At 41.1% G+C, this 24,624-nt stretch overlaps 1 long non-coding RNA gene across 5 annotated transcripts in view; it reads left to right on the top strand.

Moving 5' to 3' along the window:
- Positions 1 to 24,624, top strand: part of LOC148133198 (uncharacterized) — a 187,918-nt gene that overhangs the window by 90,937 nt on the left and 72,357 nt on the right. For 2 of the 5 annotated variants that reach the window (XR_015746575.1, XR_015746576.1), the window contains 2 exons: positions 7,048 to 7,157; positions 15,508 to 15,665. This is a non-coding gene — a long non-coding RNA (uncharacterized LOC148133198). Of the gene's footprint in view, positions 1 to 7,047; positions 7,158 to 15,507; positions 15,666 to 24,624 lie in introns of those variants that run through there. The other 3 variants (XR_015746574.1, XR_015746577.1, XR_015746578.1) reach the window with 2 other exon arrangements.

Raw genomic sequence — 24,624 nt, forward strand, 5'->3', positions numbered from 1 at the left:
TTCCAATGTAAACATCTAGCTAGGTCTGGGTGCCTTTCTCTTATCCTACATGTAGAAACTAACTCAATTGGCAGCTGAACCTTTCTCTGACATGGCATGGTGACAGGACAGCTTTTTTCCCACTGCAATTTAGCAGTGGTGGGATTCAATTTTTTTTTACTACCAGTTCTGTGGGCGCATGGCTTGGTGGGCATGGCAGGGGAAGGATGCTGTAAAATCTTCAGTCAGAGATGGTATTTGCTGGTTGTCCAAACTACTCAAAATTTCTGCTACCGGTTCTCCAGAACTGGTCAGAACCTGCTAAATACCGCCTCTGCAATTAAGGGCAACTAAGTGCTAATTCAAGAGACTGAATATATGGACAAGACTTGTAATCCTTTCCAAGCACTTAACACCTTCACAGGCTCAGCTGCTTCAACTGACTTAGAGAAGGGCCTTTGGCAATTCTAGGGGAGAAATCTGAAGCGAGAAGGTGAGCCATACAATTAGGAATGAGTCTAAGATGAAGACCTAGAATCACCCTCAAGGACCTTACTTAAAAGCAAAGGTTCTTAGAAATTCCTGTACAAACGTTGGCAGCTATCACAAATGTAATTTGCAGCATCAATCAGAACCTATACAAAATCAATTACTCAGTAATTGTTTAAATAAATGTCTAGATGTGAGAGGCTGTGGGAAAAATGGTTTTAAAGAAATCCCACTTTAATTAACGCCAAGAACATTGGAACTTATTTTACAGTTTTCAAGCTTCTGTTTTTACCCTAGACTAACAATAATATCTTCCTGAAATCTGATTCCTGCTTCCTTGGTTTTTCAGATGCATGGGAAATTTTGACACTATTTTAAGATACTGTGAGTTTAAGACTCCTCTTTACAACTCACTGCTTTCACAACCTACATATCAAATCATGGTACAAAGCTGATTCCTTTTAAAAAGCTGTAACTTCACACCAAGATTTGGCTTTATCAAATTCCACTCTAGTAAATCAGCTGGAGATATATTACAATTCCCTGCCAGTTTTAGTAGAGTTTTCATCTATGGGCTAAAAAAATCTGAAAGGCTAGATTACAGTAATGAGTTAATTATTTTCTATTTGCTTCCATCTGATTTTTGCAGCTCATGGTTTGAGAGTTGTAATTTTTATTTATATACACTATTCAATTTTTGCACCATGAAAATATATTGGGTCCTACAACTTCAAATCAACAAATCAATACTATGTTATTTATTAGTGTTGGAACTCATAAATACAATGACAACTCCTAAACCTTTGTAGGAGAATAAAATCCAATTAATTACAAATATGTATCGTGAAGAATTTTGCATTAAGCTGTATGAGTGCAGGATCTTTTTTATTTATGCGCTTATATATTCCACAGCCATCAGCAAGATGGATTTCTTTGTGATAAGAATGATAAGAAAGAAAAAAAAAACGCTGGCTGCATTGGCTTGTAGAGGTCATCTTGATAACGTGGCCAACATGAGGAAGTAGTAAAGTTAGCTCTCCCAGATAAAAATAGGACTGAACTCCTTATCCTCACATATTGCTGATGTCTTTCCTTTTCCTCTGATGTAATCTAGTCAATATTGCATGAACTGTCTAAAAATAAAATTTCTATTTATCTAAAATCAAGTGTGATGCTCATGGTCCCTTAGCAACCTGGGGAGAGGTTGCCAGAAACTCAAATTAACAACTCTGCTTCAATGGAATAGGTGCTTCATGCTGTAAACAACTCTGCAAAGGAAAATGTAATTAATTAGTTGAACTGTGTGAAGCTCCAAATGAATAATTTGATTCAAAGTTCAGGCTAAACATTGCAAATGATTCAATATCCTGAATCACATCCTTTCAAATTTTGTAGAGAATGTAGGTGATGTAGGTACTTTGTTAGATTTTTAAGCAAAGTTTCAACATCCTTTCCGTATATAGACAAACTAGCTCAATACCCATGCTTCTCTACGAAACTATGTGGTCGGGCTTAGCTTTGGGGAGGAAAATAAGGGAGGGGGGAATCTGTCTCTGCCTACCAGCATCCACCAGTATTCATCTGGCTAGCATCCTGTCAGTGTGTGAGAGAGTTGAGGGCTGTTTGGAAACTGAAACAGTATTTGCTGTGTGAGCAAGAAGGAGACAGCAAGGAGCCTGGGCATGGCTTAGCTCAACTGTTCTGTACTAAAGCCATTTGGTACTGTGAAACTAAAGCTGAAACTGAAACTCCTCTCTTCTGCTTGTGTTTTGCATTTGGAACAGATTTCTTTTCAGGTGGGGAGAGGGAGTAGAACTACTTAGCATCAGAGCGTGTTAATAATAATATACAAAATATTAATGCTCTGATGGTCATTTTGAAAAATCCTTTCTTAGTGAGCACATAGAAGCCAAGAGGAACATATCTGCCAGATTTCAAGTTTGTAGGCTTTGCGGTTCTGGAGATTTTGTGATGATCAAGCCGAGAAATGCTGGTCTGATGCAAGGCAAAGACGCAGGCAGAAACATGAAATACAACGTAAAAGGAAATGTCAAATCAGGGACTGAGAAAAGAGACTGACACGCCCCTCAGGGAATATAAGGGGGCGTGTTAGCTCTGAATCCCTGTTCAGGTCAACTTGTTTATTTGAGTTAGCAGTTTGGACAAATTATCTGTGTGGGTTCGCCTCTGATTTATGGTTCTGCTGTTATCGGACTTGGCAGGCAGCTTCTGGAAAACTGCCAAGGACGGATTCAGCCAAAGGAAGTTAACTCTGTCGTTCCTGTTCCTGTCTGTTTGTGTATTTTCCTTTGGAAATTTAGACTCTCACCTTGTGGCTACAGGTGAGACAGAACATTTTTGACCCGAACCGCAACACCATCTTCTGACCAAGATGGATAACCAACAGCAGCAGCAGCAGATTAATCAACTTCTGCATGATAACCAGGTTTTCCAGCAACAAGTCACCCAACTGGTTAACCAACTTACGTTGCTGCAAGCTCCTGCTGCTCCTCCTGCCCCTCCACGTAGGAAATGCCCGGTAGCTGTGCCGGATAAATTCTCTGGACAGCCTGAAATGTTCCTGGCTTTCATAGGGCAGTGTCAATTATTTATGTCTCTGCGGCCAGAAGATTTCCCTGATGACCGGGCTTGGGTGGGGTTTGTTATCAGTCTTTTGTCAGGTTCGGCTGCTAGGTGGGCCACTCCTTTATTGGTGCAAAATAGTCCCTTACTAACTGACTATCAGGGCTTTTGGCACCATCTACGCTCGATGTATGAGGACCCCGTAAAAGCTCAGACCGCTGCCAGACGCTTAAAGGAACTTTGCCAGGGAAAACACCCCTTGCAGGAGTTCATTTCAGAGTTTCGTCTGCTCTGTATGGACTCTGTGTGGAATGAGGCAGCTCAAATGGACGCTTTCCAAGATGGTCTGGCAGAGGATATACAAGACGAGTTGGTGCATGTGGAGCCGGCCCTGACCCTTGATGCTCTGGTGGTGCAATGTTTGCGTATTGACACCCGGCTTCAACGGCTCAAGACTAGACACCCAGTTCCGGAGCAGCAATTCACTCCAAGACCGTAGCATCCTGTACAATCAGCACCACAGGTCTCCCACAGTGCTGTGGCCAGGGCCAAGGAGCCGATGGAGTTGGGTGCGGTCTGACCTCGTTTGACGGCCCAAGAACGTACTCGGAGACTTCAAGGAGGCTTATGCCTGTATTGTGGGGGGCCTGGGCATTTTGCGAATTCCTGTCCCGGTAAACGGTGGGGGGTGCGCAAGCCAGTGCCCGAATCTAACCTTGTACAGTTGGGAAACGGGGCAGGCCCGACCTCGGGGAAACCCTAGGTCGGGCACGTCTTAACCAATTGCCCGAAGTAGAGGAGGTGAACTCTGGTCCCCCTCGACATTTACTTTTAGACACGCGGGTCTTCTTGCAGTCCTGGTCGGAGGGGATTCCTGCAATTGCATTGGTGGATTTGGGAGCTACGACCAATTTTATGGACCGGGCTTTTGCAACACATTTTGACATTCCCTTGGTTGCGGTGGAGCCTCCCATTAAGGTGGAAACGATTGATGGGTGGAACTGCGGGCTGGGCCTATTTGTTTTGCTACTCAGCCGTTACGCCTGGTCATTGGGGACCATGAGGAGGCGATTAGTTTTTACATCACATCGGACCTCCATCTCCCCTTGGTTCTCAGAATGGCCTGGCTACGGTTACACGATCCTCGGGTGGCATGGGCGCAGAACGCCGTTTCATTCCCAAGTCTCCAGTGTGTGGACCATCTAAGACACACCTGTGCTGGCCAGGACATCGCCGCCCCCGCCGTCTCCGTGCCTCCTGAACTATCTGACTTCTCCGATGTTTTTAGCGAGAAGGAGGCGGATCGGTTACCCCCGCATTGACCCTATGACTGTCCCGTGGACCTTCTGCCCGATGTCCCACTACCCAAAGGTCGCTTGTATTCTATGTCTCAGCCCGAATTGGCCGCTCTTCGTGATTTTTTGGAAAAGAACTTGGCCCGGGGCTTTATCCAGCCGTCGTCGTCTCCTCTTTCTGCTCCCGTCCTTTTCGTTAAAAAGAAGACGGGAGATTTGTGTTTGTGTTGTGACTACCGCCGGTTGAATGCCATTATGGTGAGGAATAGTTATCCCTTGCCACTCATTCCAGAGTTGATGGAGCGGTTGCGGGAGGCCACTATTTTCACCAAGCTCGATCTTCGAGGGGCCTACAACCTAGTGCGGATGCGCAAGGGGGACGAATGGAAGAAGGCATTTGGTACCCATTATGGCCACTTTGAATACACCGTAATGCCATTTGGGTTGACCAATGCCCCCGTGGTTTTCCAGCATTTGATGAACGATATATTACGGGACATGCTTGATCGGTTCGTGGTGGTGTACCTGAACGACATTTTGATTTATTCGAGGTCCAGAGAAAGCCACCTTCACCAAGTTCGCCAGGTATTACAATGTCTTCGGGAGCATAAACTCTATGCGAAGCTGGAGAAATGCCTCTTTTTCCAGACTTCCATAGAGTTCTTGGGGCATATCATCTCTCACGAAGGAATTGCCATGGACCCGCGGAAAGTAGAGGCTTTGTGTAATTGGGAACCCCCTCGTCGAGTGAAAGACATGCAACGTCTCTTGGGGTTCGCAAATTATTACAGGTCCTTCATCCCGGGTTTTGCCAAGTTGACGGATCCCATCACCCAGCTCCTTCGCAAGAAGGTCCCGTTCCAGTGGGGGGCCCCGCAGCAACAGGCCTTTGAAGCCATCAAGAAGGCCTTCGTTGCAAAACCGATCTTGAGCCATCCTGATCCCCATCGTCCGTTTGTGGTAGAGACGGATGCATCCAACGTGGCTATTGGGGTGGTGTTGTTACAAGCCCCAGCGGATGGCGCACCTCTTTTTCCATGTGCATACTATTCACGGAAACTTACTACTTCCGAGCGCAACTATACAATCTGGGAAAAAGAGTTGCTGGCCATCAAGGCTGCGTTTGAGACCTGGCGACATCACCTTGAGGGGGCTTGGCACAAGGTGGAGGTTCGGACGGATCATCGTAATCTGGAGCACTTGACCACTGCTAGGAAGTTGAACCAACGACAGATCCGGTGTTTTTTGCCAGGTTCAACTTTTCGGTCACTTACATTCCCAGTGGTCAAAATCGGAGAGCTGATGCCCTGTCCCGTAAACCTGAGTATCTTTGTCCCGAGGACTCTCTTCCTCCATGTACGGTGCTGCCACCGGAATCTTTGGCCGTTATCCAGGAACCGGTGGATTTGAGGGCTTGGGTACGAGAGGCGCAGCGCTTAGACGCTTGGTCGCAGCAGAGAATGGGGGAAATTGGACCTGACTCCCCATGGACTCTGGAGGAGGGCTTACTATGACATCGGGGCTGATTGTACGTGCCCACCAGGACACTTAGAGCCCTCACATGACTCAATGTCATGACAACCCAGCTGCTGGCCATTTTGGGTTCTTTAAAACCCTTCATCTGGTTACATGGACTTTTTGGTGGCCTCGAGTCCGGCATGATGTCTTCGCCTACGTCGCCTCCTGTGTACCATGCCGGCAAGTGAAAGCCACGTCGGGTGCGCCTCCTGGTCTCCTTCAACCACTGCCGACTCCAGACCGACCATGGGGGCAATCTCCATGGACTTTTTAACACACTTGCCCTCTTCGTCGGATTATACGATGGTACTCGTGGTGGTTGATATGATAACCAAGATGGCCCACTTTATCCCCTGTCGGAAGTTACCATCGGCTCGTACTACTGCCCAGTTATTTCTGCAACATGTATTCCGTTTGCATGGCCTACCGGACAGGGTAGTTTTGGATCGCGGTGTCCAGTTTAGCGCTCAATTCTGGAAGAGTCTCATGACTGCATTACAGGCACAGGTGTGTTTGGCGTCGGCGCACCATCCGGAAACCGATGGCGGGACTGAGAAAGTAATTGGCATCCTCGCCCAATATCTAAGATGTTTTGTCAACCATCGACAGAACGATTGGGTGACCTACCTCCCTTTGGCGGAGTTTGCCTTTAACAATTCCCAGCACACCTCCACTCACATGACGCCTTTTTATGCACAGAGGGGGATGGATCTGGTTGCGAAGGGTTCATGGGACATGCAGGTGTTCGTTTTCCCAACCTCTAATATGAACGTTGTTTGATAAGTCAGAGGAAACGTAACTTATTTTAAGTAATAGATGCTTCCCCTTACTATGACAAAGAATTGCCATTTAAAATATTTTATTCCATTCCACATTACAGTAATACTTTGGCTCTCGAGGAAAGAAGCAAGGGCTTATACTCCTTACCAATTAAAATAGCAACCTTCACTAATCTACAGATTATGTCTACCATTCGACACAGAGTATCTGGAACTTTGTCTCATTATATATGGTAGAGCACATTCTGAGACTGGGCTGTAGACTGCAGTCAAAGCCAATCAGTCCTGTGACACATGAACAGTGGGCTTGTGCTGCGTCATGCACGGTGATGACAGAAAGCGAAGCTGCACTGGCCTCGGAATAATCCTACACTCTTATGTGATTTTTGTTTTTCTCTCTGCAGAGCTTTAGCTCAAGATTTATTTTGAAGGAACCTTGGAGATTTTCCAGTCTGGTTTTCCTGCTTTGACCAGCAGATTGAACTATAGATGGCCTACAGATTCCCTCTGGTCTGTGAGTCATGCATATTGGTTGAGTATTTTCAACTATACCATATAATTTCATTTATATAAACTGCTTTCCCACCTTTTCTCTGTGTTCCGCATTGTCTTCACAACAGCCTCTTGAAGCCAATTGCACTGATAAGGTGTCTTCAGACTTTCTGCAGACTATGAGAGACAGAGACGCATAGAAATGTGACAGGGCTGAGCATGATGGATCCACTCAGTGGTGGGATTCAAATTTTTTCAATTACCAATTCTGTGGGCGTGGCTTGGTGGGCGTGGCAGGGGAAGGATACTCTAAAATCTTCAGTCTGAGGTGGTATTTGCTGGTTCTCCGAACTACTCAAAATTTCCACTACTGGTTCTCCAGAACTGGTCAGAACCTACTGAATACCACCTCTGGACCCACTCTCTGTGTTTGACCTCCCACCCTTCTTATAATTCCAACCTCCATTATTACTGAAGGTAATATTTGTAAAGCCCAATTCCAGTACCAATGGCACCAGAAGACAGTCCAAACCCTTTGTAATCTATATCTTTACCCACTGACTCTTTTAAATATGCTATACCATTCAAAATCTAAGCCTTCACAGACCTCCATCTTGTCTTCGCACCATTAGAAACACACATACAGACTCACCTTTCTGACAATGTCCAACCAGAAGTCTTTGGGAGTAGGAACAGGTATTGAGTGGCATTATATCCAAGTAAATAAATGTATGTATGTATGTATGTATGTATGTATGTATGTATGTATGTATGTATGTATGTAATTAATTGTCTGCCCATCTTACTACAGCTTAGCAGCTTACAATATTAAAAAGATAAAACTAAATAAATAAAATACTATAAAAGATCCAATTACTCAGCCCTAACTAAAAGATGGAGAGGGAGTAGGATGAGTGGGGTGGGGAAAGTAGGATTTGTTTTTAATCTATCAACTACCCCCAGTGTGAAACCCCTCATTTGGAGCCCCAAGCTCTTGTGGAAGGTCAGGTGGGTTGGAGCCAACCTCACTCTGGGGGAAAGAGGTTGGAAAGGATAGGCACAATGACAGAGAAGGCCCTTCACCTGGACCCAAACAGCTGGAATACGCTGGCCGATGGGGTCCACAGCATGCCTTCTCTGCCAGCAAAGGTGGGATGAACCAATCCAAGTGGGATGAGAGAGTCCCTCAAGTTTTGAATGTTTAACGTTAATAACCCCTGACAGATCTGTCCTCTCTCAACTTATCCAGTTGCTGTTTAAAACTATCCAGGCCAGAGTGATATTCACTTAAATAGACCATTATGTCTGTTTAATTTAATTAACCTATAGTGCAACACAGTTCATAATTCAAAACATGTGCAGTATATTTTCCTGCTTCATGGCCATCCTTTTATTCCTCGTCCCAAATGAAAATGCCACAAAAAAAATGAGGGTGGGGATGAACAGTAGAATGCCAGTGAGTCTGCTCCCTTGCTAGCCAGGTGGATGGACCATTTCCCTTTCCTTTTCTGATCCACTGAAGCTCCTAAGAGTAGCTGTGAGGACCCTCACTCAGCCACAAGAAAAGCACAGCAGCATTGAGGAGGAGTGAGCACAATGGTGGAGAAATGCCCTTATTGCTTTGAATGCTCTGGTGGGATCTGTATTCCCTCAAAATGGGCATTCCTTCAAATTTAATTGCAGGCAGTACATATCCTAACTTCCCTCAATTTTACAAGAAAAATCCCCTTCTGTCTTGTTCTATCAGTATTATATACAAGGAACTGATCAGATTTGGCCTGAATTATGCAGGCTTAATTGTTGACTTAATTTCTTACAAAAGAAGAGAAAAAGGCAATAGCAATACATGAGATTGCAATCACATTGCCTTGCAATGTTCTTGTCAACACAAATGAATTAAGGCATTCAAAAATATGGTGGGATGAATGATGGGACTTATGGATGATTTGAAATATCTCTGTCTCTCCTTAATATTTGTGAAAAGAAGAGAGAGATAAAAGGAAAGGATATATGTATGTATGTATGTATGTGTATGTGTATGTGTATGTGTATGTGTATGTGTATGTGTATGTGTATGTGTATGTGTATGTATATGTATATATAAAAATGGCTGTGAAAGTCTGACTCACAGATGAACACAATACAGAAGACTGATGATGGCAGATGAGATTCTGCCGAAACGTTGCTACAACTTTAAAAGCACAACCATAATGATGTGGGAAAATACCTGAACAAAGCTGAATACCATCTATATATATAACAAATGAGTGCCTAACATGAAGAATGACACCAGACCCACACCCATGAGGGCCACACAAGATGCTACCACCACACTTCCATGTAGAAAGGAGACTCACACCCACACAGATGATGAGACACGACCACGGACCAGAAGCCGTACCGCAGCTACATCACTATCCGCTTCAAACCCCTCTGACCCACCGTACATGAAGTGAACGGACGCCCACCATGAAGGTGTGGCACGACCACAAACACAAAGCCAAACAACAGGATCACAGCTCACCAGCTCAAATCTCCCAGCAGCTAAGACGAACCTGAGCACAACCAAGCCCCCACCTGAACAGAACACACCCCCAGCCAATCAGAACACAACCAACCCCCCAACCAATCAAAACACAGCCAAACCCCCAACCAATGAGAACACACCCCCACCCAATCAGAACACAGCCAAGCCCCCACCCAATCAAGTCACACCCCCACTAGCAGTTAAAAGGAAGAAGCAGCTGCAAGCTCACATTACTCCGAGAAGCACAAAGCCGAAGACACAAGCCTGAAGATGACGAATGAGATTTCGTCGAAACGTCACCAGGATACTTCCAGTTTTATGTGGGAGAAAACCCGAATAACCAAAGATCCACATACAAATACCCACATACAAATACCGCCGCCTCCCTCTCCGACTGCAAAACTCGTGTGCTTCGCCAAACGCTCCAAGCGAGGCGAGCTCTTTCATACATAGAGAGAGGGTGGGGGGGAAAGACGCCGGCGTGCTCCGAGAGGCTGGCTCTTTTCTCTAGCCGAGGCTGACAGGAAGTGCCTCCAGGGCCGTGGCAGAGCCGTGCAGGCTGGGCAGAGCCGGGAAAGCAAGCCGCGGGTGTTTCCTGGTTCTGCCCAGCCCGCACGGCTCTGCCACGGCCCTGGCAGGATAAGCGGAGGGCCTGGCGGGGAGGCACTCGATGCCTTGGTGACATTTTGGGTGCCTCCGCCGCCTCCTCGCCCATCGCAGGTGGCGGTGGCGGCGGCAAGCAGCGACACTTTGCTGAGGGAAAAAGAAGACAGCGCAGCCACCTTGCTTGCTTTCTCACCTGCCCGCCCCAGACGGCCTCAGGAGCGGCGGCAGTGGCAGCAGGCACGCACACTCCTGCCAGCGAAGGGAGGAGAGGCGAGGAAAGAGAAGGGAGTGCGGCAGCAGCGGCTGTCACAGTATCGTCTCATAGCGGGGCAAGGCTGGCAAGTTGAGGTGGCTGCACAGGAGAGTGTCGCTGCCGACCCTGTCGTGAGGATAAAGGAGCGGGATAGAGATTCAGTCAGATGTCAGCCTCGGCTAGAGAAAAGAGCCAGCCTCTCGGAGCACGCCGGCATCTTTCCCTCTTTCTCTATGTATGAAAGAGCTCGCCTCGCTTGGAGCGTTTGGCGAAGCACACGAGTTTCGCAGTCGGAGAGGGAGGCGGCGGCGAAAAGGACGCGGCGGCAACGGCAGGATGCTGCCAGTCAGGACCTTGCATTGAAGCAGCCCGGGGGGCACGTAGCCACCTCCCTCCAGCCCACCTTGAGGATTTGCCTTTTGTTGTTGGTATACTTGGCTTCAGGCGCTCCTGTCGCCGCCTTCCCTTTGCCTTCGAAGGTAAAGTGAATTATTTTAAAAACCTACGCTCATCCCGCCAGGGCTGCGGCAGAGCCGTGTGGGCTGGGCAGAACCAGGAAACACCCGCGGCTCGCTTTCCCGGCTCTGCCCAGCTCGCACGGCTCCGGCGTGGCCCTGATGGGATGAGCGGAGGTTTTTAAAATAATTCGCTTTACCTTTGAAGGCAAAGGGAAGGCAGCCACAGGAGCGCCTGAAGCCAAGTGTCTCCTCAAGGCTCCAGTTGCAGGGAGGAGCCCTGACTGGCTGCACGTGGCTGCGCCAAATGCCGCGGTGTTGCTGTAACGCCACGGCAGCAAGGGAGAAGGGAAAGCAACGGTGGCGGAAGGTCTCCCGATATGAAGTGCTCCACCAACGCAGGCAGCACCATATCCGGGCATGCAACAAAGTACTTCCTAACGGCATGCCCCCCCACCATTCCCCCCCCATTTCGCATGTTTAAAAAGGGCCTTAATTTGGGGGGAGGGGCTTAATTTGATTTTATGCCAATAAATCATGCTGGGGCTTCCTATTGGTGGAGGCCGTATTGTTGGAGAAACACGGTATATATATGAATATCATTTTTAAAGTCCAGTATTAAAATTTGTACAGTGTATAATAATACAGTGCAGTTTTTCCATTTTGTCAGACCCAGTTCATGACTGAGAATGAATTCATGCATTTGAAATAATAAATCTGGTATGGTGGTTTTCAATTATTATTGTATATAGGTTTGTGTTTTGTACACATCTTTATTCAAAAAACCTATAACTCTCCATATAAAATAGCTTCCAAATTATGGTTATATTTCCCATCACTTTCACATCCTTCAAGTATTTCACTATCCCTAAAACCCTATCAACCTATAATTATGGATATTAAAGCAAATGCAAATACTCTGAGCTGAAAATCAACAATTCTCCCTATAATTTCTTGTGGTTCAAATATTAAAGTGTTTTGAATTTCTTCCAACAGAACACTTAAGCTGTTTCAAGTTTTGTTCCATTGGAAGACAATCTAGTTGAAATATTCTGCAAAATTTTGTGTGGCCTGCTTTGGTTTGTTGTTTGTTTGTTTGTTTCATTCATACCTCTAGTGCCAAAGCATGTGTGTGAAGAGCTTGCATTGCACGGTCATCTCTCCAGTGGTCTAACAAACTCCCTGGCTTTCCCTGCCTTCATCATTGACAGATACTCCATTCAGGCAGATATTCTCCTTGTGATTATATCCTCTGTGAAATGTGCAGGTTAGATGATTTTGTCTGCAGATCACAGCCACTCATATAGACACACAAAAGATAGGATGCTTGTACCTCCAAAGTGGGCTAAATTATTTCTGAAGACCCTTGTTAACTGCCCTGTTGAGCTGTCTTCACTTTTGTAGAACTAGAGCTTGAGATGATCATTATGACATAGCACTTCAGAAGGATAGTCACTTAGATGTCATAATGGCTGTGCTGTGGACACAAGGAAATTTCAAGACAAGTTAGAGGCAGATTGATACCACCAACTAAGCCAGCTATCTGACTCCACCTGGAGCAGAAATCTACCACACCTATGTAAGATTAAAAACATGTCAAGATTCCGCCGATATCATAGACATCGCAGCAACAAATGTGGCAAACGTAAAGGGAAAGCACGTGGGAAAAAGAAAGGCCGGAAAAAAAGAAATGGACCCCGACACACAAAAAAAGGAGGTGATGATTTAACAATAATGTTACACTCCCTGAACGTATAGGGTATCCTTCTAGAAAGCAAAACACATGGAAATGAATGGTGTTAAAGGCTAAACAATCCCTTGCAATATAGCAGGTATTTTTTAACCTAGAAATAATCTCTATGAATAAATAGGCATAGATGCAAATGCATGCAATGTGTGCTAATTGTGGCCTTCATAGAATTCCTGACTTTTAGGACAGTTAATGCATAATTCAGCCATAGAATGCAGTAGTTAAAAATTCCACTGTTCTTTTCAGAATGATCCTTTAGAATGTTTCATTCTATGAGGTAGTCATAGATCTCCTCTGGATACTGATGTTATCACATGAATTATTGCATCCATTAGAAGAAGAACCAGCAAGCAGGAAGACATACTGACAATTGTATTATTATTTTCAAAGCCTTTGGAATCTTCTGACAAATTAAGGATGGATGAAGCTTAAACTATTGCACACTCTTTATATCAGAGAAAAAAGAGAGTGAGAGAGCATAGATGCAGTCTGGTTATGAATTATGGAAGCTGAAATCTATACATTTGGAGGGCGTCCAGGTTGGAGAAAGCTGGATTAGGCAGATAGATGGCAGGAAGCAAGGAAAGGAATATTGTGTGTGCTACACATGTGTGAATAGATGGATGGTTGATGAAGAAAGAGAAAGATGGGGAGAGGGAGAGAGAAAAAGAGACTGAACAAGAGAAAGAAGTGTTCCTTGCTAAGAATATAAAATAAAATCCTCACAGATTTCAGTGAAACAAAATGGATTGATCTATTCAATTGTCTCATTGTGGCATAGATAGGCTAGGATTATGAATTACAGAATTCATAATCACTCTCATCAAAATTTCATACTAATAAATACATACTAGAAAATGTGTCTACATTTCTGTTGTCCAAGGAGTTGCCTGCCAAACTATGGATGCATAGAAAAACTTTTAAACCACAATGAACATAGGTGTTTTGCTTTTAAAAAAAGAAATCACATGAAATCAAAATATAAATGAAAATCTCTAGTGCTATCTGGACTGAATTAAGGCTGAACCACAAATACTTAGTTTTCACCCACTTCACTCTTTGTTCCCATCATCTTTTGAAGATTTGCCCTGGATTTATCCTTGAATCACTAGTTAGTAAATTTCAACCATTTTTTCATAAAATAATGCAGCTTTACACTTGTGTGTTTTTATATGAACAAAGTAGAGTATTCTGAACTATTCATATTGCCTCATTGTGTTAATTTCATGAAAGCAAAGAATAGATGCTGCTGTTTCATATTCACAACCATTTTACTGGATAAGTTTGGCTGCACATATATCTGTTGTCTTGAAATTGAATTATGCTTTTCCCCCCACATTGGTGCATGTTTACTTTGATTTGAGCCAAATGCACTTATCATGTATTTGTTCTAGTAAATAACAAATACATCTGTGCTATATAGTATAAGAGTTGCAATTGTACTTTATTTTCAACTTGGCTAGATTGAGAAGTGCTATATATTAGAGACAAAGCTGCTGCGGATGGATGTAGAAACAGAAGCTGTAACAGTGATTGAGATGCTTCTGGATTCTAGAACTTTTTTGGGGGATAAGCAGCATTCCCAAATTATTGGCTGCTATTTTGGAATCCAGCACTGGAACCAAACAGAAAATGGAAGCAGTTTTAAATTGCTATTAAACATTCAAAACAAAAACCTGTTGCTAAGCAAAAGTTTTTAAAAACTTTTGCAATAGAGATTAAATGCCATGAGTTACATAAGAAAAATATTAAAGGTAAATGATCTGTTAAAATCATGATGTGATACATTTTGGACTACCAGATGTGAGCTTGCAAAGATTGGGACAAGCATGAGGTAGCAGCTAAGGGAAGGATAAAAGTATCTCTGGGGCTGTTGAGTACTTGTCTTGATTTTTACAGCACAACTCTAGTAGTTCTACTAAACCTCTTTGACACTTTAATCTAGCTTTGGTTTAGACTCTCAGAATTTAATTCTGAGACTAATTCTGTTCTGCCCTGGGAAGGCAGCTGTGGGTCACTTCATTCTGCAGAAACTTTGCCCCTTATTTTAGTCATCTTCATTCTTCTCATAGCTAGAACAAGATGTTGGTGGCAGAATTTACTTTCAGACTTGGAAGTATCTACAGTGAAACTAAAATAGCTCATTTGCCATGTTTCCTATTTGGTCTACCTGGTAAGGCTGGCAGTATCTGAGCAGGGGATCAAAAATGTCAAGATGGAAGTATCACTTCTTTTATGTGCAAGCTTTGATGATCTTTATCTGGACCTTGTTGACCCCACCCTATGAAGGCTTCTGCTTCCTAATTATCCTAAGTTCCTCCCATCTTGATACCGTATCTCTGTTGAGGTCTTCCTGTCGTTTGAAGATTGGCTAGCTGTAGGAGAGGTTTTTATAATATTTAATTATACTTTTGCTGTTTGTAGCAATTCATTTAACTCCCTTGATTTCTAGGCCCCCTCAGTTTATTATGGGTCCAATAAACTTTGTATGTATAATGAATCTAATTTATTTGATAGGGGAATGTGTATTTTTGTTTCTTGATGGGATATTCTATAAATAACTAATAGCAAGGAAAAAGAGGAAGACAAAGCAGGCAGGCAAGATGTATAATGGGAGTCCGAAATTTCAGACATTTCATTATATAGGAAGATAGAATAGTTTCCTTCCTTCCTTTTCCTCCCTCCCTCCCTCCCTCTCCTTCCTTCCTTTCTTTTTCTCCATAAAATTAGGTGAGGAAGATTATTAATGTACCAATATAATTCATTTTCCTCTCCTTCAAGGTCATCACCACTATAGGAGGTGTATACTATATTAATCTGGAACTGTGAAGACCTGGTGAGAAGAAATTATTGCATGATCTGAACTGGCAACTTTCTCCAGACATAACATCGACATTAAAAAAAAAAAAAAATCAGGAAATGATGTGGATCATTTCCAAATAAAGCCTCCTTGAAATGTTTGTGTTGTCTGTGCTATCTTTTTATTATAACCTTCCACATTTTCTTAATATTATCTTCCATACTTACTATATTCCTGTCTCCCATACTGGATTATATTGTAACAGTGTTAGTATCCCCTAACCCTTCCGGAGTAGAGGGAGGCAGAGATAATATTGGTAAAGGAGTGCAAGACCATTAGCAGATAAAAGGGATCTGGGAATGTAGTAAGTATAAGAAATAGATTTAAAATAACTCTGCTTTGATTCCAGACTTTCAAAACTAATACCAGTCCTTCAAGGTAGGCTCGATGAGGATTACTGAAATTACTTTATTGTTTTAGCATATGATAATAGACCTCTGAAAGCTCAACAGAATCAAGGTGCAATATTTTCAGTCTAGTATGTTTACTATGTTCTCAGGCTGAGATTTCATTTATATCCCCTTTATATGCTAATGATCTTGCATTCCTTCACCATTATTTCTGCTCCCTCTATACCCTCCACCAGGGGTGGGATTCTACCAGTTCGCACCTATTCACTAGAACCAGTTGTTGACATTCTAAGCAGTTCGGAGAACCAGTTGTTAGAAGAAATTACTGGCCTAATCCTGTAAGGAAGGCAGGAAGGAACATTCTGGTGTTGTTTACAGAAACTGCCTCTCCATTAACCCTTATTGCATTCTTGGCAGAACTAGACTTCCTGTCTCAGGAACTTCTCTGGAGTTTTTTCCCCCCTCCTTTGCTGGTACTGTGCTTGTGTGGAGTGATCATTCAAAGTTACAATGGCACTGAAAAATTGACTTATGACCATTTTTCACACTTACGACTGTTGCAGCATCCCCACAGTCATGAGAGGCCAGGCGAGGAGATGCATGCCTCGATGTGAGTGATATTTAGTTGGCCACACCCAGCCAATAACATGACCACCAAGTCATGTCCACCCAGTCACATGACCACCAAGCCATGCCCACCACCTAAGCCAAGCCCACAGAACCGGTTGTTAAAAATGTTGAATCCCACCCCTGCCCTCCACCTGAATTTTGTTATGCAGTTACTTTATTTAAATTCAAGTTAATAATCCTGGATTATTTCTCAGATCTCCCCTTTGAAGCCAGAGAGAAGCTCCTTCAATTGCGGGAAATATTTAATCTACCAATCCTTGCAGACTCAACCACAGCCTTTTCTTCTTGGATTTTTGAATTCTAACATCAGGAAGAGAAAAAGGAGATGGGGGAACAATCACTGGACTTGCATGGATAGACTGACAAATACTGAAGATTCACAGGATCCAATTTTCCCATATTATTCTACTGTGTTAGCAGGGTTAGAGGAGATGAACTTATATACTTATATACTCCTCAATATGAGCTAAAACCAGAACAAGAGAAAATAAAGGCAAGAGAAGATACCTTCTCTGTTGTATATAGAGATTTGCATACTTGTAATGCTACATTCCGATTGGACAATCACTACCGCCTAGCGATTGGTGGTTAACAACAGTTTATGATTGGCCACCCCAACGGTGGGAGGTTTGAAATAATGCCATTGGTTGCGAGCCGCAAGCAGCCGCTATAAAAGAGGCTGCCGCAGCTCGAGTTTAGTTGAAGTTACTGACAGTTAAATAAAAGAGCTGAACTCAACTCCGGTCTTGAGTCTATATTGTTCTGGCGATAGAACATTCTCCTTCTTCATTTCCATCCAAACAACAGGAGGCTGGATATGATGGGACCCTAAAGGGGGATTAAATCTGATAAGGGAGTTAGGATTGTTCTGCTACAAACTGATCATTTAAGTTCAGACAATGACAAAATTATTCCATAGACGGACATAAGTAAAGCTTCCTAATTGACTTCTGGTCAGTATTAGCAGAATGGTTTTTAGGAGACACTAGAATTTATTACCACCTGTGTATTACTGTCTAAACTGGGATACTGTTGTGTTTGATGTATTAATATATACTATTTGCATTCATGTAAAGTTTATTGGATATGTGATGGAATCATATTGTGATTAATTAGTTATAATAGAATGACACTGAAAATAATGAGTTTACCAGCAATTATGTTCCTGCTATTCACATTGAAGATGGGAATTATGACTGGCTGGCTTTGGTAACCCTGGGAAGTTAAGGCTACGGGTTCTTTTTCAGAAATTATCTGGAAGTAGGCTAGTATGGTTTATATGAATTTATGACTTTAGCAAGATCCCTAGTTTTCATCTTAGATGTTTACTGTTCAAAGGTTGCAAATTAAGACTGTTTTTCATTAACCAGACTGGTGAAGAATGATACAATGATTTTGTTAATGTTATCGACCTATTTTACATAATATTTTAGTGAGCCAGCTAAGCAATTTTATAAACTATATATCAAAACAAAACAGACCAGTAAGAACATCAGCTTGTATTTTGTGCCACCATTCTTAAGAATTGCCAGCAAGGGTTGGGGGAACTAAGGAACAGTGTAAGGAACTATTCCCAACCAGCTTGACATAATGATACGTGTGTGTCAGGATTAGAATTGATTCAGGAAGCCTTTCCACAATTCCTAAAGGATATTGGGTACACGAAGAAAGAGCTAGCTTTACTCTGGCTTCAATCAATTTTATTAAAATAAAACATTTCTATTTTAAGTTATAGGCCATCTTGAGAGTTGAGTTAGTATTGAAAGGCTCTAAACAAAATCATAACCTCATTAGACTTTCCTTATTTTAAAGCAAGCTAAACAAGGATACTTCTATAATATTATTAATATTATATTAAGAATATTATATTATTATATAACAATATTATATTATATTAATAATATTATTAGGATCTTGTTGCAGATCTTATGATGATAAAACTCTGCCTCTAGATAACTCAATGCCATATGTTCTATGGTTGAAGTACTACTGATTTTTTAGTCACAACCCATGTTAAATAAATTGCATATCCTGTCCTAATTGGAACATTTCCTAGTTTTATTGCTCTGAGTACCTCCTTAAATAGGGAACAAATAGTAGCTTTCCCATAATTTCCTCAGCACAATGGTGAGGTTGTTTGGACAACACTTTCAAAATTTCTTTCATCTTTGTCAGAGTGTTGTCTTTATCAATGCTTTTTATCTTCTGCTTATTCACTTTGGTAGCCTGATTTTAAAGGACTTATCTATATGTGGATCTTCCCAAAAGAGAACCATGTTCAATTTCATTATTATAATTAACCCTAACCCTCCTCCAATCCCATTCAATTTCTGAAAAGGCTGATTTTATCTGTATAGAACCATTTTTTCACAATCTGCTGCTTCTTTGCTTTAAAAATGGATAAAGCAAATACAATGTTCTTAGTCTTAAAATAACTATCCTAGTAATTGGATGGTGAAGGATATATAAGACTTAAAATGTGACACATGTCACATATCACAGCTATATTACAAGATGGGTTAATGTTAATATTTGATAATATAAATGTAGAGTATACATTGCTCACAATTTTTTCTTTTGCTCTTCATTTGATTAATTATACAGGCACTCCTCAATTTATGACTGCAATTGAGCCCAAAATTTCTGTTATTAAGCGAGACAATGCCCATTTTACAACCTTTCTTGCCAGTTGTTAAGTGAATTGCTGCATTTGTTAAGTTAGTCACAGTTACTAACAGACAGGAAGTAGCAGGTGAAGCTAGGCAGAATCACATCTGATACCTGTACAATTAACACAAGCCCCCCCCCCCCAAGGCTGTGTGCTTTCTCCACTTCTCTTCTCCCTATATACCAATGACTGCATCTCAAATGATCCATCTGTTAAAATACTGATGTTTGCAGAAGATACAACAGTGCTTGGTCTCATTCGAGACAACGATGAATCTGCATACAGACAGGAGATTGTACAACTTGTAACCAAAACAATCTGGAACTGAACACACTCAAAACCGTAGAAATGGTGGTAGACTTTAGAAGAAACCCTCCTATTCTACCATCTCTTACAATACTAGACAACACAATATCAACAGTAGAGACCTTCAAATTTCTAGGTTCTATCATATCACAAGACCTAAAATGGACACCTAACATCAAAGAATGTTCTTTCTGCGCCAACTCAGAAAGCTCAAAATGTCCAAGGAGCTGCTGATACAGTTCTACAGAGGAATTACTGAGTCTGTCATCTACACCTCTACAACTGTCTGGTTTGGTTCTGCAACCCAGCAGGACAGACACAGACTTCAGAGAGTAATTAGGACTGCAGAAAAAACAATTATTACCAGCCTGCCTTCAATTAAGGACCTGTATACTGCATGAATCAAAAAGAGGGCTGTGAAAATATTTACAGACCCCTCACATCCTGGACATAAACTGTATCAACTCCTACCCTCAAAACGACACTATAGAGCATTGCACACCAGAACAACTAGACACAAGAACAGATGCCAACTATTTACAAACTCTGCACTACTATTACTATTAATCTTCCCATTACTCCCATCCCCTCCCACTTGTGACTGTACGACTGTAACTTTGTCGCTTGTATCTTTACGATTTATATGGACTGTTTCCTAGTATGATTTGATTGCTTATTGTACCCTATGACTATTATTAAATGTTGTACCTTATGATTCTCGACTCTTGATGAATGTATCTTTTCTTTTATGTACACTGAGAGCATTTACACCAAGACAAATTCCTTGTGTTTCCAATCACACTTGGCCAATAAAATAATTCTATTCTATTCTATTCTATTCTATTCTATTCTATTCTATTCTGTTCTGTTCTGTTCTGTTCTGTTCTGTTCTGTTCTGTTCTGTTCTGTTCTGTTCTGTGAATATGAAATACCCATTGACTTTGTTTGTCAGAAAGTCACAATGACCATGGGATTCCGTAAACATTATAAATATGAGCCAAGAGTCCAAATTTTGATCATGTGACCATGGGGAAGCTGTAACATTCATAAGTATGAAAAATGGTCATAAGTCACTTTTTCAGTGCCATTGTAACTGAATGATCACTAAATGAACTACTGTAAGCCAAGGACTATCTGTTTCCTAGTCCGTAAAAATAAGAAAAAACACTTAGCATTACCCTAGTGATTGAAGCAGCAAGTCTAGTGGTTAAGATATCAGGCAAGTCCTGTTTTAGCCATGAAAGCTGGGTGACCTTGGGCCAGTCCCTCAACCCATCTCGCAGGGTGGTGGTTGTGGGGAAAATAAGAGGAGAAAGTTGTGTTGGATATGTTCATGACCTTGAGTTATCTGTAAAAATATTAAAAACAGCATATACAAAAATAAATAATATATTTGTTTTTCAATGTTTATTTTATATCTTTATTTATACAGTACTAACTACATACTGCAGAACTGCTCCCCAAATAGCTATCAAGATTGTAAAATAAATTCCAGGACTAGCAATGTGGATATATGTCTATGCATGAAATAGCATATGACATAGTATAATATTTTCTTAGTGAATATTACTATGGGATGTGAAATCAGATGCTGATTTCATATCAGCATCAAACATCATTTGAAATATGAAAGTTCTAAAGCTATGACTTTATACACCACCAAAAGGAACTATGTATACATAGTCACACTAAAGACCAAGATCTTTGCTATTAAAGAAACAGCATTCCTTAATTTCCATCAGGTAAAAAAGAGTATATTAACAAATATGCCAGTCTGTATACTGCTTAGAGAGGGCTGTGAAGCACTATGAAGTGGTATTTAAGTCTAAGTGCTATTGCTAATACCAATTAATCGTGAAAGTTTTTGATAGTGAACCATTCAAGCTTTTATGAAAATATTTTCAATACTTAATTCTCATTCTTTCTTCCTTCTCATCTAAACTGAAATGTAACTTTTGCTGCACAACAGTGGTGGTGCTAATGCCAGTAGTTTTTTTTATTTAGTATGTGCTTATAAGTCAGAACTGTCCAAGTAAATAAAAACATGCAATATAAACCAATATCACAATAAGGCAATATAATAATGTAAGGCATTTCATTCATGCAGAAAGTATAATTTTGTAGGAAGTTCCACAAAAAGAAGTGTTTTAAAGGGCTTTTTAAACTTTGGGAGATACTCAAGGGGGAATCATTGGCAGAGAGGAAGAACTTAATGGGAAAAGGCCCTAACATGAAAAAATCCCCTAATTAACTTTGATGACATAATTCAGCCAAGTACACAGGAACTTGACTATAATTGAATTATTCAAATCATTAGCTGTTCCTGTACACATAGCCAAGAATTGAATCTGATAACATTCTCAAACACCCAACCAATTGGGTGTTTGTTAACAATTAACAAAATGCAGTGGTATCAAAGCTGTATAGTAAGCATCCCCTAATTTCAAACTTGTTCCTTCCTGGAAGTAATTGAAACTGATCAATATTTGCATATTCATTCTTACCTGCATTCTCACAATGATTTCTTCCAGAACTCTATACTTATGGGGTTTTCCTGACCAAAATGACTGCATTTTGGCTTACATTTAGACCAACACTTATTATGTCAATTATTGAATCTACAGGTTCTATATAACAGGAGTGGGACAGTTCACAGGAAACAGAACACTTTGGTAACTACCTGACTATCCCCAGATCAAAAATATCCGTTTCTGACTTCAACTTTTCCTTTTATAGAAAATAATGGGCAAAATAAGTGTGTTGCATCTTCATAAAGCTGAAATTAGTTATTTTGCCTTTTAATTCTAATTCCCAACCTGAAAATGGACCTTGCCCACATCTTGATGACACTTGTACTAGATGCATACACTCTGAACTTTGAAGACCAGAAGCATTTTTGGCAAGCTTCTCAGTTGCATGATACTCTACCAACCCTTCCTGTACAGTACAGTGTCTCTAAACAGCTCCTCCCCATCTCAACACAGCTGCATTGTCATAGTCATCTTCCAAAGAGTGAATCTTATCAGACTCAATAGAACATACTTTATAAATGTATATGACTTAGATTGCATTGCATTGTAATAGCAAGCCTGCTTTTGCTAGATTTGAAGAAACATAATACTTCTCAACAGATGGATTTTGCCGGTATGGCTGCCTTCATAGAAGCTTCCCCAGACAAATCAAATGTACAATTAATTATTTTGTGTTATTCTTTTCTCTCTCTACCTCCTTACCAAGCATAGGGTATAGATCCATTCCCCCTCCAATTTCTTCTCTTCACTTCATCACCCCCTTGAATATTTCTCCAGGTCTTTTCCTGTTTGTCAGATTTCTGGAATCAGGTTTACAAAATGTTTCCTTTCATAACTTCCCTCTCAGATGAGTCCCGGTGGATCAGTTCTCTGAAATGTTCCGTTAACTTCCTGTCGTGAAGTTCAACAAGTGATTTTGTAGATGAGAGTTTGATTCCCTTGGTGCAAACTGCCAAACCATTTTTAGTAGGAAAAACAAAATAAAAAAACCTAAATCAGGAAATAAGTTTTCTAATTGCAGCACCATTTCCTTAAGGCAGCTGACCCTGGCACTGGATTCATAGCATTTTCTGGTTGCTACTTAATTCCCCCCCCCAAGTTATTATCATTGAATAAATATAGAATTTCTTGCATTAGTTGAATTTTTATTTCAACTAAAACGAACTCTCCTTGTTCTATTGAACATTACTTACTTTATTTCTGGAAGTGAATAAAACCAGTAGTTTTTGCAGAAGAATTTTCATTATCTTTGGTACTTGTATACATAGCAGCTGAAAACCCTTCAGTACTAAGCTTTTAAACATTAAAAAAATTAAATTTAGTAGAAAAATTGAAAGATAACCATGTTAGTTTGGAAGAATCCTGTAGTAGCTTAAGTAACTAGTTTTTACTGCACAGAGTTTTTGTGGATAACAGATTCCACATCCAAAATAATCCTATATCTTTTAGAATGGGATGGGATAGGGATAGGATGGGATGGAGTAGAATAGAGTAGAGTAGAGTAGAGTATAGAGTAGAGTAGAGTAGAGTAGAGTAGAGTAGAGTAGAATAGAATAGAATAGAATAGAATAGAATAGAATAGAATAGAATAGAATAGAATAGAATAGAATAGAATAGAATAGAATAGAATAGAATATTTTACTGGCCAAGTGTGACTGGACACACAAAGAATTTGTCTCCGGTGCATAAACTCTCAGGGGACACACAAACAACGTAGTAATATAATCATAAGATACCAATATGAGAAGATAGTAGAAGGTCTCTCTTTCACCAATTTTACCACTGTGCAAGTAAAATGATCAGCTCTCAGACCCTATTCTGTAAATCTGATGCAATCCATAAAATCACAAATTGTACCTTTGCAAGGGCTCACAGCAAAATGTCACTGTGTTTGGAGCAACACTCATTGCCTGAAACAAGGATCTGTTGTTTGAAGGAATGCTCAGGAGAAAGCCAGATCTTAGTGCAATGATAAACCACCACCCCAAATATGGCATCTTTTGATTATGAGAGGTCCTATATAATCTGCCAAAATATCTTAAGCCAATCTGGAAGTACCCTTAATCAACACAGTCGATAGGGAGGGATGCTGGGAATTAGAGGACAGGTTTTCCATTCCAATTTATAGTCCATTTTAATCATATTAGATTACTCTAGTCTAGATTGAAAGTTTTTCCTACTCTATAATGAAGCTATGTTGTGCATATGCTTAGTTTAACTCCGAAGTTCATTTGTTGCCCATGCAATCATCTTTGCTAAAGTGTTTCATATCACACAGGAAACAAGTAGATTCTACAATAAATTTGATATCTATTTCTTTAATAAGGTTGCATATTTTAAAGGATGATATTATTTCAATTTTTAAAAATGCCCCTTGTTCTAAAAAGAAATTACCAGGCTGCACTAGAGAAAATTAGATTAGAATAAATTAACAGCATAGTAAGAGACAAATATTTTGTATGCAGAAAATCTGCTTGTATTCTTCTCATATTCCATTGGAAGGTTCCAATAATAAGTAAAAGAAAAAAACCTCAGTGTGACAATATGAAAAGC

This window comes from Notechis scutatus, chromosome 1, assembly GCF_049901735.1.
Source record: "Notechis scutatus isolate UNSWTSFEM ecotype Mainland chromosome 1, rNotScu1.2, whole genome shotgun sequence".
NCBI classification, from domain to species: domain Eukaryota; kingdom Metazoa; phylum Chordata; class Lepidosauria; order Squamata; family Elapidae; genus Notechis; species Notechis scutatus.